This window comes from Diabrotica virgifera, chromosome 3 (genome assembly GCF_917563875.1).
Source record: "Diabrotica virgifera virgifera chromosome 3, PGI_DIABVI_V3a".
NCBI classification, from domain to species: Eukaryota; Metazoa; Arthropoda; class Insecta; order Coleoptera; family Chrysomelidae; genus Diabrotica; species Diabrotica virgifera.
Window position 1 is genome coordinate 172,416,897 of NC_065445.1, and position 19,100 is coordinate 172,435,996.

The following is a 19,100-nucleotide window of genomic DNA, read 5'->3' on the forward strand; positions in this document are numbered from 1 at the left end:
ACCTAAATTAACCGAGCAAATGCAATGAAATAAATTAACGACGAAGTAACCGAACAAACGAAATAAAGCGAATAAATACAATATTTGGGAAACAAGCAAGTAATGTTACAAAATAAATTTACCCGAATTACATAAACCAATATCAAAGCAATAATAAAGTATTAAAAACCTAATTTTCTCTAGGCTTATTCCTGTGCACAAGAAGTTACCGTAGATACAAAGTTTGGGAACCAAATAATCTAATATACAAATACATATATCAAAAAAAACAGAGGTAACCTAAATCTGGAAAAAAAACATAGTGTATTTAACAGATAGTCTGAAATATAAAAAAACCAATAGTTACTAAAACTCCTCACTAAATGTTCCCAAACGAGGTTGCGGTTGCATCCTAGAAAATGAGCATCACTATGATGCACCTCCATGCCCCCCCGTAGGCCCAGGTGGCAGGACGAAAAGGAGCTGGAATGTCCCCCAAAAAGCTTGTTCCCAAAACATACTCCCAGTTTGACTTGGCGGTAGCTGCAATAAGGTCATTTTGTCGGTATTTTTCTTAACTTCACTTCTATAACGTTTATTCATTTGTATATTTAATTTTGCTTTATTCAGTATTGTATTTTCTCTTAGTGAGGCTTGGGCCTATTTATTTGTATTATTTTCATCTTCGTCGGTTTCCTTTAGTTGTACGTAGCAGGCGTACTATAACCATTTGGTAGAAGACTTATGTAATTTTGTACCCTATATGTTAGTAAGAGGTACTTATATTTAAGTTGTAACAGATAACATTATTGTTGTTATCTTTAAAATATATATATCTTCTTGTATAACTTATGTCATTTTAGAGTCACAGCATAATATGAACTTGCTTAACTCAGAGATTGTTAAAAATCTGGTAGTTATTTTTAATAAATATGTTTATTTATTTTGTATATCATTTATTTTTATTATTCCTTTATGTTCATTATTACAGGTTTGATATATTTAATATCTGACAGCAGTATAAGATACCTGGGAGAATGATCGAAGATCATTTTCATGGCGCCCATGATTTGTTAGATTTATTTATCTTGTTCGTCTTTAGAAATTATTCATCTTCATTCCTCTTCAGTACATTATTCTTATTTTATTATTTCATATTTTAGTCATTATTACTATCTACATAGAGCTACTGTTCTTCGACAGGCATGCAAACGAGCCGTATCCATCCTTGAGTGTCAAGTTGCTCTCTTGCATCTATAGCTAGCCAACTCTATTCAGTTTGCCTCTGTCTCTTCCCACGTCTACTTATTATCCCTTCTAATTCCCCTTTCTTCAGTACTACTGCAAAGTAGTATTTTTTATTTTTCCTACTTCGGCTCAACCGCTGAAGCCCCTTCATTTTTATTTTCATAAGAGGCCCCAACTAGTTACCTTAGTCTTTTCTATTCTTCTTTTTTTTCCTTACTTCTGTTGGAGTATATCTTTCTTTTTACTTTCACTCCAACAGAAGTTTTCTTAATTTTGTTACACTGGCGCCCAACGTGGGGCCAACCGTTTTATGGTTCTAAGACAGTAGTTCTTTTAGTTCAATTTTCTTTTATTGGAATTTTCTGTTTTATTAACTTTTTGATATCTTTGTATACATGTTACTTCTGATTTATTTTTGGTCTTTAAAACTTTACGAATACTAAACAGGTAGACTTATGCTGCTTTTGGTTTTGATTAGTTTATTTCGATACCTCATTTTTAGTTTTAGTGGTACAGCTCATATGTTAGTTTGGATTTTGTATTTTTATTGGAAACTTATTTATGTATTTAGATTGAGTATACATAACTGACATTATGTTCTATTAGTTAAATTTTTATTCCTTCTACCAATGGTAGTACGTTTGCGCGTACAATTAATCATTGAATATATGCATACATTTTTTTCTAGTATGGTTATATTTTATACATAACTAGAAATCATTTTCAGTATTTAGGTATTTTATTTACGCTATTGATTTGATTATTTATATATTTTGCTGGCATTTTGATTTGTTGGTGTGTCGCTAATATTTTCTCCATATGTATCTTTGTCTTACAAACTTTAGATTATATTTTATATTTGTTATTTTTGATATTTGGGTTGTTTGGTAAGACAGGCACACACCACAAAGCAATATCAGTCCAGACATTAGTTTCTATACATGATACGTTGAATTCGCATGGTTCGGATGGTTACAGATGGTCATCCAAACTATTTTTCTTTAATTGGTAGTGTTAAATATAACAATTATAATTATTGTATAGTAAAGTAGTTCCATTATCCATCTCAGTTTCTAGTTTTATTATTGTTGATAATAATATTATATCAATGTGGGTACCATAATATAATGCTCATAGAAATCAGATACTTTAGGTTGAGATTTAAATATAAATTATTTATTAGTTAGGAAACATTGATACTATTTTCCTACTAAGTTATAGAACAGTCTTCAGAAGAAGATTACCTTAACAGTGTTGTTCAAGCTAATCTCTTCTTCTGTTTGTCTTTAGCTTAACTCAATCTTTAGTATGGTTAGAAATTTTAGTCTGATATTTTTTTTGTCATCTGATAATGCAGGTACCTACATACATTGCTTGATTTCATCTTTGGCTTTGTTGTTGATGACTTTTAATTTATTACTTATTAATTTAATTATTATGTAGTACTTTATGTATGAGTTTAACTTTTTTTTTGGTATTAGGCATGGTGCATTGTAATTATTATTATGAGTCAATGTTATTAATTGCTAATCCTGTCAGTAGGATTATACAATTAATCAGAACTTCACTTGTATTTTTGTTTAGTTTTTGCACACCTAACCCCTTAAGTTAGAAGGGTTGTTGAATTATTATATATTTATATACTTATTTGGACAGGTAAGCTCATACAAGTAGGTACTCTTGTTTAATATGGATATTATTATGGAACTGTATGTTATGCACTACTTATCTCAGGTTATGTGTTATATTATTTGGAATATTTGATTACTTACTAATTTTTTTTTGATCATATTTATATCTTATTATTGAATTTGCCATATTGGAAAGATGTGGTTTTTAATTTGTTATTGGGTTACTCTATTAACATTATTTGTCTCCAATATCTTAAACACTTTATAATAATTTATATCCTTCTATCCTACACAGTATGATTCTGGAATTAGTTTGGAATTTTGATGTAAGTATGTATGAATTCTTGAGTCTTTCATATTTCTTCTTAGAAACTACTTAGTCTGTTGATGCTCAAAGTTGGTGAATACGTGGGTTCGAAATTCAGCAACTGATCACTGCTGTCCGGTTTCGTAATCTATGTCCTCATGGCAGAGTAGGCAGATGTCTTTTCATCATTACATTTCCTAAACATTTTTCTGTAATCAGTTTACTTATTTCAGTTTTTTTACAATTTAATAGGGAAGTATTTAGTTCATATTAGGCCTTTTGCTTCATAGTATGTTTGTACTTTGAGTTGATGAGTAAACATGGATAAATATCTTGCGCACTTGTTTATAAATCAATGCTTAGGCCATCCCTATACATAGTAGGTTCGTTAAGTCAGTATTTGGAGTGTTTAGACAGATGAGTTGTTCATTTGAATATATTCCCACTTCTTTTCGTAGGCATTAGTTTTGTTATTCAGATTCTGGAATATTTCCTGAATAATTCTATGTACGTATGTGAGAACGCATGAATTTGCAGTTTTATTTAAAATTGTGCTCGTTCTCGTCAATTTTTTTCCCTATCACTTATCATATTTTTTTTTTTTTTTTCTTCCTATTATTTATCATAGTGCCATAGACCTTGTAAGTTCACTATTCATTCTGTTTTCTTTCTTACTTATTCTTATATTAGTACCTTATCTGTGTCTGGTTATTCTCATACATCTGTTGTAGCAACATGCTATAGTTCGCGAATACCAGCATGAATTAAGTTATGTATTTTCTAGAATACTTTAGTCAATACACTTTAGGTATTTATCTTACCTTTGATTTAGTTTGGTTACATCTCTGTTACTTAGTCTGTTAGTAATTTTTTTCTGACTTATTTTGGATTACTTAGTTCAGATAGGTTCATATTACCGGATGAGGGTGTATGTAGACCTAATTTATTTATTTTGTTCAGTATTAGTTACCATTGGATCCAATAATTTAGTTTATTTAGTATTAGTAAGAATTGGTCCATAAATTTGCCTGATCGTTCTTCTTTGGATATACTCCTATATAAATCTGGTGTCCATTGATAGTCCGATTCTGGATAAGTGTCCGATTCTTCATTTATTTTGTGTATTTAGTTGGATAGGTTCGTATTACCGGATGTGGGTGTACGTAGACCTGATCTGTTATGTGGTTTAGTATTGGTGTGAATTGGTCCATAAATTTGCCTGGTCGTTCTTCTTTGGATATGCCTTTTATGAATCTGGTGTCCACTGATAGTTCGACTTTGGATTAAGTGTCCGATTCCACATTTATTTTGGTTATTGAGTTTTGGATTCCTTTGGTATGTTTATTATTGGTATTATTTGACATTAGTGAGAATTTTTCCATAAATCTTCCTGATTGTTCTTCTCTGGATATACTATTATGAATCTGGTGTCCATTGTTAGTTCAGTTTTGGATAAAGTGTTCAATTCTTTACCTATTTTAGTTACTGATTTTTTTTGTTCACTTTGGTACATTTACTTTTGATATGGTTCGAATTGGCTCACACCTTTTCCTGGTTGTTCCGTTCTTGGATATACCCTTTATAAATCTGATGTCCATGGATAGTTCAATTTTGGTTTTAGTGCCCAACTCGACACTCAGTTATTATGAACTTAAGTACAATATTTAGTTTTGTTTTGACTTTTGAGCAATATATGTTAATATTTGGTAGCAGAGAGTAACATAGTAACATTTTAGTATGAGTTTGAGTCATGTATTGATTTATTTTTCCTTGACCATTAGTTTATATTTAGAAGTAATCTTGCGAATCAACGTGGATTGTTAGACTATTGTAAATTTAGTTGTTAATATTTTGAAGTTTAAAAAAAAAAAAAAATTTTTTTGGTTAAAAAATTTTTTTTTTCCCGAGTAGGAGGGGATTGTAACGGTCCACCCGTTATATTATCATTTTTAGCGCTGTAATTATTTTTAAAAAAAATAATTATTTTCTCTTGACCTCCCATTTAAATTCTTTAATTTATCGTAAAGGACTTCTCATGTGACGTCACACTGTACGGAACATAGTTGTTGAACCGTTCCTTGTCGTTTAATTCGTGTTCCGTGAGAGTTTGACGTTTTCCTCGCTGACTGTGGGAGGAATGAGAGGCACTTGGCCGGTGGCTGCGAGGTTGACAGGTTGGTGTTGGTGGTTGATACCGTAAATGGCGGTTAATTTCTTCGAAATTAATTTTTATTTCAACTAAGTTTGGAAGTATAGTAAAAAGTTACCACCACTTGTTTCCTGGAGTACGGGTTTCCTGGAGTAAGGATGGGAGTACCATCAGTGGAAGAGGAATAAAAAATTAACCGGTAAATCGTTTTTTCTACTAATGTTTTTTAGTTAACCTTGAATATATGAAATAGTTGGTTCATTGTTAAATGTTCTTAGCCAGTCCCTTAGGTGAAGGATGTAGATTATTTCGATCTTTATATTATCTTTATATCGATCTTTATATTAATGGGGTTTTTGGTTTTACATAACCAAACATTTTTGAAGTCCTCAAATTAATATTGGAAATAATTACCATTTCTCTGTACGTTTTAAACCGATTGAACATCCAATATATCTATAAATTTTCATGTCCAATATATCTATAAATTGTCATGTAACTATCTTTGTCTGGTTCAATACCATTTCATTAAGGTATATAAAATGTATGTAGATGGCTATTACTATCTTAATCTCATGTTATTTCAGATAAGTCATATTTTATATTCCTATTTCAAATGCAATGCCATTATTTGTTCATGTTTTCAAACTCAAAATAGTTCAAGGTTACCTGAGATTAGTTTTTGTTCCATTTTTAATGGTTGTTTTTTTATGTTATTGCTTCTAAAAAGTTTTCCTCGATTATTTCTTCTTCTCTTTACTTTTGTTTACCGGTTTATATGAGAAATCAAACGAAGTATATGTTTTTAGCCATTTGGAAGAAAACTAACCCTCATGTGATGTCGTACCCACCTTGACTACCTAGGGAAGCCACCTTGACCTTATTGCAGCTACCGCCAAGTCAAACTGGGAGTATGTTTTGGGAACAAGCTTTTTGGGGGACATTCCAGCTCCTTTTCGTCCTGCCACCTGGGCCTACGGGGGGGCATGGAGGTGCATCATAGTGATGCTCATTTTCTAGGATGCAACCGCAACCTCGTTTGGGAACATTTAGTGAGGAGTTTTAGTAACTATTGGTTTTTTTTATATTTCAGACTATCTGTTAAATACACTATGTTTTTTTTCCAGATTTAGGTTACCTCTGTTTTTTTTTGACATATGTATTTGTATATTAGATTATTTGGTTCCCAAACTTTGTATCTACGGTAACTTCTTGTGCACAGGAATAAGCCTAGAGAAAATTAGGTTTTTAATACTTTATTATTGCTTTGATATTGGTTTATGTAATTCGGGTAAATTTATTTTGTAACATTACTTGCTTGTTTCCCAAATATTGTATTTATTCGCTTTATTTCGTTTGTTCGGTTACTTCGTCGTTACTTTATTTCATTGCATTTGCTCGGTTAATTTAGGTCATTTTGTCGGTATTTTTCTTAACTTCACTTCTATAACGTTTATTCATTTGTATATTTAATTTTGCTTTATTCAGTATTGTATTTTCTCTTAGTGAGGCTTGGGCCTATTTATTTGTATTATTTTCATCTTCGTCGGTTTCCTTTAGTTGTACGTAGCAGGCGTACTATAACCATTTGGTAGAAGACTTATGTAATTTTGTACCCTATATGTTAGTAAGAGGTACTTATATTTAAGTTGTAACAGATAACATTATTGTTGTTATCTTTAAAATATATATATCTTCTTGTATAACTTATGTCATTTTAGAGTCACAGCATAATATGAACTTGCTTAACTCAGAGATTGTTAAAAATCTGGTAGTTATTTTTAATAAATATGTTTATTTATTTTGTATATCATTTATTTTTATTATTCCTTTATGTTCATTATTACAGGTTTGATATATTTAATATCTGACAGCAGTATAAGATACCTGGGAGAATGATCGAAGATCATTTTCATGGCGCCCATGATTTGTTAGATTTATTTATCTTGTTCGTCTTTAGAAATTATTCATCTTCATTCCTCTTCAGTACATTATTCTTATTTTATTATTTCATATTTTAGTCATTATTACTATCTACATAGAGCTACTGTTCTTCGACAGGCATGCAAACGAGCCGTATCCATCCTTGAGTGTCAAGTTGCTCTCTTGCATCTATAGCTAGCCAACTCTATTCAGTTTGCCTCTGTCTCTTCCCACGTCTACTTATTATCCCTTCTAATTCCCCTTTCTTCAGTACTACTGCAAAGTAGTATTTTTTATTTTTCCTACTTCGGCTCAACCGCTGAAGCCCCTTCATTTTTATTTTCATAAGAGGCCCCAACTAGTTACCTTAGTCTTTTCTATTCTTCTTTTTTTTCCTTACTTCTGTTGGAGTATATCTTTCTTTTTACTTTCACTCCAACAGAAGTTTTCTTAATTTTGTTACACTGGCGCCCAACGTGGGGCCAACCGTTTTATGGTTCTAAGACAGTAGTTCTTTTAGTTCAATTTTCTTTTATTGGAATTTTCTGTTTTATTAACTTTTTGATATCTTTGTATACATGTTACTTCTGATTTATTTTTGGTCTTTAAAACTTTACGAATACTAAACAGGTAGACTTATGCTGCTTTTGGTTTTGATTAGTTTATTTCGATACCTCATTTTTAGTTTTAGTGGTACAGCTCATATGTTAGTTTGGATTTTGTATTTTTATTGGAAACTTATTTATGTATTTAGATTGAGTATACATAACTGACATTATGTTCTATTAGTTAAATTTTTATTCCTTCTACCAATGGTAGTACGTTTGCGCGTACAATTAATCATTGAATATATGCATACATTTTTTTCTAGTATGGTTATATTTTATACATAACTAGAAATCATTTTCAGTATTTAGGTATTTTATTTACGCTATTGATTTGATTATTTATATATTTTGCTGGCATTTTGATTTGTTGGTGTGTCGCTAATATTTTCTCCATATGTATCTTTGTCTTACAAACTTTAGATTATATTTTATATTTGTTATTTTTGATATTTGGGTTGTTTGGTAAGACAGGCACACACCACAAAGCAATATCAGTCCAGACATTAGTTTCTATACATGATACGTTGAATTCGCATGGTTCGGATGGTTACAGATGGTCATCCAAACTATTTTTCTTTAATTGGTAGTGTTAAATATAACAATTATAATTATTGTATAGTAAAGTAGTTCCATTATCCATCTCAGTTTCTAGTTTTATTATTGTTGATAATAATATTATATCAATGTGGGTACCATAATATAATGCTCATAGAAATCAGATACTTTAGGTTGAGATTTAAATATAAATTATTTATTAGTTAGGAAACATTGATACTATTTTCCTACTAAGTTATAGAACAGTCTTCAGAAGAAGATTACCTTAACAGTGTTGTTCAAGCTAATCTCTTCTTCTGTTTGTCTTTAGCTTAACTCAATCTTTAGTATGGTTAGAAATTTTAGTCTGATATTTTTTTTGTCATCTGATAATGCAGGTACCTACATACATTGCTTGATTTCATCTTTGGCTTTGTTGTTGATGACTTTTAATTTATTACTTATTAATTTAATTATTATGTAGTACTTTATGTATGAGTTTAACTTTTTTTTTGGTATTAGGCATGGTGCATTGTAATTATTATTATGAGTCAATGTTATTAATTGCTAATCCTGTCAGTAGGATTATACAATTAATCAGAACTTCACTTGTATTTTTGTTTAGTTTTTGCACACCTAACCCCTTAAGTTAGAAGGGTTGTTGAATTATTATATATTTATATACTTATTTGGACAGGTAAGCTCATACAAGTAGGTACTCTTGTTTAATATGGATATTATTATGGAACTGTATGTTATGCACTACTTATCTCAGGTTATGTGTTATATTATTTGGAATATTTGATTACTTACTAATTTTTTTTTGATCATATTTATATCTTATTATTGAATTTGCCATATTGGAAAGATGTGGTTTTTAATTTGTTATTGGGTTACTCTATTAACATTATTTGTCTCCAATATCTTAAACACTTTATAATAATTTATATCCTTCTATCCTACACAGTATGATTCTGGAATTAGTTTGGAATTTTGATGTAAGTATGTATGAATTCTTGAGTCTTTCATATTTCTTCTTAGAAACTACTTAGTCTGTTGATGCTCAAAGTTGGTGAATACGTGGGTTCGAAATTCAGCAACTGATCACTGCTGTCCGGTTTCGTAATCTATGTCCTCATGGCAGAGTAGGCAGATGTCTTTTCATCATTACATTTCCTAAACATTTTTCTGTAATCAGTTTACTTATTTCAGTTTTTTACAATTTAATAGGGAAGTATTTAGTTCATATTAGGCCTTTTGCTTCATAGTATGTTTGTACTTTGAGTTGATGAGTAAACATGGATAAATATCTTGCGCACTTGTTTATAAATCAATGCTTAGGCCATCCCTATACATAGTAGGTTCGTTAAGTCAGTATTTGGAGTGTTTAGACAGATGAGTTGTTCATTTGAATATATTCCCACTTCTTTTCGTAGGCATTAGTTTTGTTATTCAGATTCTGGAATATTTCCTGAATAATTCTATGTACGTATGTGAGAACGCATGAATTTGCAGTTTTATTTAAAATTGTGCTCGTTCTCGTCAATTTTTTTCCCTATCACTTATCATATTTTTTTTTTTCTTCCTATTATTTATCATAGTGCCATAGACCTTGTAAGTTCACTATTCATTCTGTTTTCTTTCTTACTTATTCTTATATTAGTACCTTATCTGTGTCTGGTTATTCTCATACATCTGTTGTAGCAACATGCTATAGTTCGCGAATACCAGCATGAATTAAGTTATGTATTTTCTAGAATACTTTAGTCAATACACTTTAGGTATTTATCTTACCTTTGATTTAGTTTGGTTACATCTCTGTTACTTAGTCTGTTAGTAATTTTTTTCTGACTTATTTTGGATTACTTAGTTCAGATAGGTTCATATTACCGGATGAGGGTGTATGTAGACCTAATTTATTTATTTTGTTCAGTATTAGTTACCATTGGATCCAATAATTTAGTTTATTTAGTATTAGTAAGAATTGGTCCATAAATTTGCCTGATCGTTCTTCTTTGGATATACTCCTATATAAATCTGGTGTCCATTGATAGTCCGATTCTGGATAAGTGTCCGATTCTTCATTTATTTTGTGTATTTAGTTGGATAGGTTCGTATTACCGGATGTGGGTGTACGTAGACCTGATCTGTTATGTGGTTTAGTATTGGTGTGAATTGGTCCATAAATTTGCCTGGTCGTTCTTCTTTGGATATGCCTTTTATGAATCTGGTGTCCACTGATAGTTCGACTTTGGATTAAGTGTCCGATTCCACATTTATTTTGGTTATTGAGTTTTGGATTCCTTTGGTATGTTTATTATTGGTATTATTTGACATTAGTGAGAATTTTTCCATAAATCTTCCTGATTGTTCTTCTCTGGATATACTATTATGAATCTGGTGTCCATTGTTAGTTCAGTTTTGGATAAAGTGTTCAATTCTTTACCTATTTTAGTTACTGATTTTTTTTATTCACTTTGGTACATTTACTTTTGATATGGTTCGAATTGGCTCACACCTTTTCCTGGTTGTTCCGTTCTTGGATATACCCTTTATAAATCTGATGTCCATGGATAGTTCAATTTTGGTTTTAGTGCCCAACTCGACACTCAGTTATTATGAACTTAAGTACAATATTTAGTTTTGTTTTGACTTTTGAGCAATATATGTTAATATTTGGTAGCAGAGAGTAACATAGTAACATTTTAGTATGAGTTTGAGTCATGTATTGATTTATTTTTCCTTGACCATTAGTTTATATTTAGAAGTAATCTTGCGAATCAACGTGGATTGTTAGACTATTGTAAATTTAGTTGTTAATATTTTGAAGTTTAAAAAAAAAAAAAATTTTTTTTGGTTAAAAAATTTTTTTTTTCCCGAGTAGGAGGGGATTGTAACGGTCCACCCGTTATATTATCATTTTTAGCGCTGTAATTATTTTTAAAAAAAATAATTATTTTCTCTTGACCTCCCATTTAAATTCTTTAATTTATCGTAAAGGACTTCTCATGTGACGTCACACTGTACGGAACATAGTTGTTGAACCGTTCCTTGTCGTTTAATTCGTGTTCCGTGAGAGTTTGACGTTTTCCTCGCTGACTGTGGGAGGAATGAGAGGCACTTGGCCGGTGGCTGCGAGGTTGACAGGTTGGTGTTGGTGGTTGATACCGTAAATGGCGGTTAATTTCTTCGAAATTAATTTTTATTTCAACTAAGTTTGGAAGTATAGTAAAAAGTTACCACCACTTGTTTCCTGGAGTACGGGTTTCCTGGAGTAAGGATGGGAGTACCATCAGTGGAAGAGGAATAAAAAATTAACCGGTAAATCGTTTTTTCTACTAATGTTTTTTAGTTAACCTTGAATATATGAAATAGTTGGTTCATTGTTAAATGTTCTTAGCCAGTCCCTTAGGTGAAGGATGTAGATTATTTCGATCTTTATATTATCTTTATATCGATCTTTATATTAATGGGGTTTTTGGTTTTACATAACCAAACATTTTTGAAGTCCTCAAATTAATATTGGAAATAATTACCATTTCTCTGTACGTTTTAAACCGATTGAACATCCAATATATCTATAAATTTTCATGTCCAATATATCTATAAATTGTCATGTAACTATCTTTGTCTGGTTCAATACCATTTCATTAAGGTATATAAAATGTATGTAGATGGCTATTACTATCTTAATCTCATGTTATTTCAGATAAGTCATATTTTATATTCCTATTTCAAATGCAATGCCATTATTTGTTCATGTTTTCAAACTCAAAATAGTTCAAGGTTACCTGAGATTAGTTTTTGTTCCATTTTTAATGGTTGTTTTTTTATGTTATTGCTTCTAAAAAGTTTTCCTCGATTATTTCTTCTTCTCTTTACTTTTGTTTACCGGTTTATATGAGAAATCAAACGAAGTATATGTTTTTAGCCATTTGGAAGAAAACTAACCCTCATGTGATGTCGTACCCACCTTGACTACCTAGGGAAGCCACCTTGACCTTATTGCAGCTACCGCCAAGTCAAACTGGGAGTATGTTTTGGGAACAAGCTTTTTGGGGGACATTCCAGCTCCTTTTCGTCCTGCCACCTGGGCCTACGGGGGGGCATGGAGGTGCATCATAGTGATGCTCATTTTCTAGGATGCAACCGCAACCTCGTTTGGGAACATTTAGTGAGGAGTTTTAGTAACTATTGGTTTTTTTTATATTTCAGACTATCTGTTAAATACACTATGTTTTTTTTCCAGATTTAGGTTACCTCTGTTTTTTTTTTGACATATGTATTTGTATATTAGATTATTTGGTTCCCAAACTTTGTATCTACGGTAACTTCTTGTGCACAGGAATAAGCCTAGAGAAAATTAGGTTTTTAATACTTTATTATTGCTTTGATATTGGTTTATGTAATTCGGGTAAATTTATTTTGTAACATTACTTGCTTGTTTCCCAAATATTGTATTTATTCGCTTTATTTCGTTTGTTCGGTTACTTCGTCGTTACTTTATTTCATTGCATTTGCTCGGTTAATTTAGGTCATTTTGTCGGTATTTTTCTTAACTTCACTTCTATAACGTTTATTCATTTGTATATTTAATTTTGCTTTATTCAGTATTGTATTTTCTCTTAGTGAGGCTTGGGCCTATTTATTTGTATTATTTTCATCTTCGTCGGTTTCCTTTAGTTGTACGTAGCAGGCGTACTATAACCATTTGGTAGAAGACTTATGTAATTTTGTACCCTATATGTTAGTAAGAGGTACTTATATTTAAGTTGTAACAGATAACATTATTGTTGTTATCTTTAAAATATATATATCTTCTTGTATAACTTATGTCATTTTAGAGTCACAGCATAATATGAACTTGCTTAACTCAGAGATTGTTAAAAATCTGGTAGTTATTTTTAATAAATATGTTTATTTATTTTGTATATCATTTATTTTTATTATTCCTTTATGTTCATTATTACAGGTTTGATATATTTAATATCTGACAGCAGTATAAGATACCTGGGAGAATGATCGAAGATCATTTTCATGGCGCCCATGATTTGTTAGATTTATTTATCTTGTTCGTCTTTAGAAATTATTCATCTTCATTCCTCTTCAGTACATTATTCTTATTTTATTATTTCATATTTTAGTCATTATTACTATCTACATAGAGCTACTGTTCTTCGACAGGCATGCAAACGAGCCGTATCCATCCTTGAGTGTCAAGTTGCTCTCTTGCATCTATAGCTAGCCAACTCTATTCAGTTTGCCTCTGTCTCTTCCCACGTCTACTTATTATCCCTTCTAATTCCCCTTTCTTCAGTACTACTGCAAAGTAGTATTTTTTATTTTTCCTACTTCGGCTCAACCGCTGAAGCCCCTTCATTTTTATTTTCATAAGAGGCCCCAACTAGTTACCTTAGTCTTTTCTATTCTTCTTTTTTTTCCTTACTTCTGTTGGAGTATATCTTTCTTTTTACTTTCACTCCAACAGAAGTTTTCTTAATTTTGTTACACTGGCGCCCAACGTGGGGCCAACCGTTTTATGGTTCTAAGACAGTAGTTCTTTTAGTTCAATTTTCTTTTATTGGAATTTTCTGTTTTATTAACTTTTTGATATCTTTGTATACATGTTACTTCTGATTTATTTTTGGTCTTTAAAACTTTACGAATACTAAACAGGTAGACTTATGCTGCTTTTGGTTTTGATTAGTTTATTTCGATACCTCATTTTTAGTTTTAGTGGTACAGCTCATATGTTAGTTTGGATTTTGTATTTTTATTGGAAACTTATTTATGTATTTAGATTGAGTATACATAACTGACATTATGTTCTATTAGTTAAATTTTTATTCCTTCTACCAATGGTAGTACGTTTGCGCGTACAATTAATCATTGAATATATGCATACATTTTTTTCTAGTATGGTTATATTTTATACATAACTAGAAATCATTTTCAGTATTTAGGTATTTTATTTACGCTATTGATTTGATTATTTATATATTTTGCTGGCATTTTGATTTGTTGGTGTGTCGCTAATATTTTCTCCATATGTATCTTTGTCTTACAAACTTTAGATTATATTTTATATTTGTTATTTTTGATATTTGGGTTGTTTGGTAAGACAGGCACACACCACAAAGCAATATCAGTCCAGACATTAGTTTCTATACATGATACGTTGAATTCGCATGGTTCGGATGGTTACAGATGGTCATCCAAACTATTTTTCTTTAATTGGTAGTGTTAAATATAACAATTATAATTATTGTATAGTAAAGTAGTTCCATTATCCATCTCAGTTTCTAGTTTTATTATTGTTGATAATAATATTATATCAATGTGGGTACCATAATATAATGCTCATAGAAATCAGATACTTTAGGTTGAGATTTAAATATAAATTATTTATTAGTTAGGAAACATTGATACTATTTTCCTACTAAGTTATAGAACAGTCTTCAGAAGAAGATTACCTTAACAGTGTTGTTCAAGCTAATCTCTTCTTCTGTTTGTCTTTAGCTTAACTCAATCTTTAGTATGGTTAGAAATTTTAGTCTGATATTTTTTTTGTCATCTGATAATGCAGGTACCTACATACATTGCTTGATTTCATCTTTGGCTTTGTTGTTGATGACTTTTAATTTATTACTTATTAATTTAATTATTATGTAGTACTTTATGTATGAGTTTAACTTTTTTTTTGGTATTAGGCATGGTGCATTGTAATTATTATTATGAGTCAATGTTATTAATTGCTAATCCTGTCAGTAGGATTATACAATTAATCAGAACTTCACTTGTATTTTTGTTTAGTTTTTGCACACCTAACCCCTTAAGTTAGAAGGGTTGTTGAATTATTATATATTTATATACTTATTTGGACAGGTAAGCTCATACAAGTAGGTACTCTTGTTTAATATGGATATTATTATGGAACTGTATGTTATGCACTACTTATCTCAGGTTATGTGTTATATTATTTGGAATATTTGATTACTTACTAATTTTTTTTTGATCATATTTATATCTTATTATTGAATTTGCCATATTGGAAAGATGTGGTTTTTAATTTGTTATTGGGTTACTCTATTAACATTATTTGTCTCCAATATCTTAAACACTTTATAATAATTTATATCCTTCTATCCTACACAGTATGATTCTGGAATTAGTTTGGAATTTTGATGTAAGTATGTATGAATTCTTGAGTCTTTCATATTTCTTCTTAGAAACTACTTAGTCTGTTGATGCTCAAAGTTGGTGAATACGTGGGTTCGAAATTCAGCAACTGATCACTGCTGTCCGGTTTCGTAATCTATGTCCTCATGGCAGAGTAGGCAGATGTCTTTTCATCATTACATTTCCTAAACATTTTTCTGTAATCAGTTTACTTATTTCAGTTTTTTACAATTTAATAGGGAAGTATTTAGTTCATATTAGGCCTTTTGCTTCATAGTATGTTTGTACTTTGAGTTGATGAGTAAACATGGATAAATATCTTGCGCACTTGTTTATAAATCAATGCTTAGGCCATCCCTATACATAGTAGGTTCGTTAAGTCAGTATTTGGAGTGTTTAGACAGATGAGTTGTTCATTTGAATATATTCCCACTTCTTTTCGTAGGCATTAGTTTTGTTATTCAGATTCTGGAATATTTCCTGAATAATTCTATGTACGTATGTGAGAACGCATGAATTTGCAGTTTTATTTAAAATTGTGCTCGTTCTCGTCAATTTTTTTCCCTATCACTTATCATATTTTTTTTTTTTTCTTCCTATTATTTATCATAGTGCCATAGACCTTGTAAGTTCACTATTCATTCTGTTTTCTTTCTTACTTATTCTTATATTAGTACCTTATCTGTGTCTGGTTATTCTCATACATCTGTTGTAGCAACATGCTATAGTTCGCGAATACCAGCATGAATTAAGTTATGTATTTTCTAGAATACTTTAGTCAATACACTTTAGGTATTTATCTTACCTTTGATTTAGTTTGGTTACATCTCTGTTACTTAGTCTGTTAGTAATTTTTTTCTGACTTATTTTGGATTACTTAGTTCAGATAGGTTCATATTACCGGATGAGGGTGTATGTAGACCTAATTTATTTATTTTGTTCAGTATTAGTTACCATTGGATCCAATAATTTAGTTTATTTAGTATTAGTAAGAATTGGTCCATAAATTTGCCTGATCGTTCTTCTTTGGATATACTCCTATATAAATCTGGTGTCCATTGATAGTCCGATTCTGGATAAGTGTCCGATTCTTCATTTATTTTGTGTATTTAGTTGGATAGGTTCGTATTACCGGATGTGGGTGTACGTAGACCTGATCTGTTATGTGGTTTAGTATTGGTGTGAATTGGTCCATAAATTTGCCTGGTCGTTCTTCTTTGGATATGCCTTTTATGAATCTGGTGTCCACCTGATAGTTCGACTTTGGATTAAGTGTCCGATTCCACATTTATTTTGGTTATTGAGTTTTGGATTCCTTTGGTATGTTTATTATTGGTATTATTTGACATTAGTGAGAATTTTTCCATAAATCTTCCTGATTGTTCTTCTCTGGATATACTATTATGAATCTGGTGTCCATTGTTAGTTCAGTTTTGGATAAAGTGTTCAATTCTTTACCTATTTTAGTTACTGATTTTTTTTATTCACTTTGGTACATTTACTTTTGATATGGTTCGAATTGGCTCACACCTTTTCCTGGTTGTTCCGTTCTTGGATATACCCTTTATAAATCTGATGTCCATGGATAGTTCAATTTTGGTTTTAGTGCCCAACTCGACACTCAGTTATTATGAACTTAAGTACAATATTTAGTTTTGTTTTGACTTTTGAGCAATATATGTTAATATTTGGTAGCAGAGAGTAACATAGTAACATTTTAGTATGAGTTTGAGTCATGTATTGATTTATTTTTCCTTGACCATTAGTTTATATTTAGAAGTAATCTTGCGAATCAACGTGGATTGTTAGACTATTGTAAATTTAGTTGTTAATATTTTGAAGTTTAAAAAAAAAAAAAAATTTTTTTTTGGTTAAAAAATTTTTTTTTTCCCGAGTAGGAGGGGATTGTAACGGTCCACCCGTTATATTATCATTTTTAGCGCTGTAATTATTTTAAAAAAAATAATTATTTTCTCTTGACCTCCCATTTAAATTCTTTAATTTATCGTAAAGGACTTCTCATGTGACGTCACACTGTACGGAACATAGTTGTTGAACCGTTCCTTGTCGTTTAATTCGTGTTCCGTGAGAGTTTGACGTTTTCCCTCGCTGACTGTGGGAGGAATGAGAGGGCACTTGGCCGGTGGCTGCGAGGTTGACAGGTTGGTGTTGGTGGTTGATACCGTAAATGGCGGTTAATTTCTTCGAAATTAATTTTTATTTCAACTAAGTTTTGGAAGTATAGTAAAAAGTTACCACCACTTGTTTCCTGGAGTACGGGTTTCCTGGAGTAAGGATGGGAGTACCATCAGTGGAAGAGGAATAAAAAATTAACCGGTAAATCGTTTTTTCTACTAATGTTTTTTAGTTAACCTTGAATATATGAAATAGTTGGTTCATTGTTAAATGTTCTTAGCCAGTCCCTTAGGTGAAGGATGTAGATTATTTCGATCTTTATATTATCTTTATATCGATCTTTATATTAATGGGGTTTTTGGTTTTACATAACCAAACATTTTTGAAGTCCTCAAATTAATATTGGAAATAATTACCATTTCTCTGTACGTTTTTAAACCGATTGAACATCCAATATATCTATAAATTTTCATGTCCAATATATCTATAAATTGTCATGTAACTATCTTTGTCTGGTTCAATACCATTTCATTAAGGTATATAAAATGTATGTAGATGGCTATTACTATCTTAATCTCATGTTATTTCAGATAAGTCATATTTTATATTCCTATTTCAAATGCAATGCCATTATTTGTTCATGTTTTCAAACTCAAAATAGTTCAAGGTTACCTGAGATTAGTTTTTGTTCCATTTTTAATGGTTGTTTTTTTATGTTATTGCTTCTAAAAAGTTTTCCTCGATTATTTCTTCTTCTCTTTACTTTTGTTTACCGGTTTATATGAGAAATCAAACGAAGTATATGTTTTTAGCCATTTGGAAGAAAACTAACCCTCATGTGATGTCGTACCCCACCTTGACTACCTAGGGAAGCCACCTTGACCTTATTGCAGCTACCGCCAAGTCAAACTGGGAGTATGTTTCTGGGAACAAGCTTTTTGGGGGGACATTCCAGCTCCTTTTCGTCCTGCCACCCTGGGCCTACGGGGGGGCATGGAGGTGCATCATAGTGATGCTCATTTTCTAGGATGCAACCGCAACCTCGTTTGGGAACATTTAGTGAGGAGTTTTAGTAACTATTGGTTTTTTTTATATTTCAGACTATCTGTTAAATACACTATGTTTTTTTTTCCAGATTTAGGTTACCTCTGTTTTTTTTTTGACATATGTATTTGTATATTAGATTATTTGGTTCCCAAACTTATCTTTGGGTTATAAGCTCTCATTCGACACATCATTTGTCATTCTATTTTTTTTGTCGGACTTGACTAATACCGGAAGCATCTTGCTACGGAGCGTCGAATAATATGGTCGCTTGTACTATTTCGGCCGACTTTAAAATAGTACTTGTGCGATCAAGTTTCTCACTTTAATAACATCCTTGGGGTAAAAGCTTTCACTCTTAC

The 19,100-nt window shown here is 31.0% G+C and overlaps 2 long non-coding RNA genes across 2 annotated transcripts in view; both read left to right on the forward strand.

Annotated features, from left to right (window-relative positions):
- Positions 1–534: 534 nt before the first annotated feature.
- On the forward strand, positions 535–7,122 carry LOC126882216 (uncharacterized). Its single transcript, XR_007697228.1, has 2 exons — positions 535–5,513; positions 6,124–7,122. It is a non-coding gene; the product is annotated as an uncharacterized LOC126882216 (long non-coding RNA).
- A 1,630-nt stretch (positions 7,123–8,752) lies between these two features.
- Positions 8,753–19,100, forward strand: part of LOC126882215 (uncharacterized) — a 12,122-nt gene continuing 1,774 nt past the window's right edge. The window contains exon 1 of the long non-coding RNA XR_007697227.1: positions 8,753–11,700. This is a non-coding gene — a long non-coding RNA (uncharacterized LOC126882215). The remainder of the gene's footprint in view (positions 11,701–19,100) is intronic.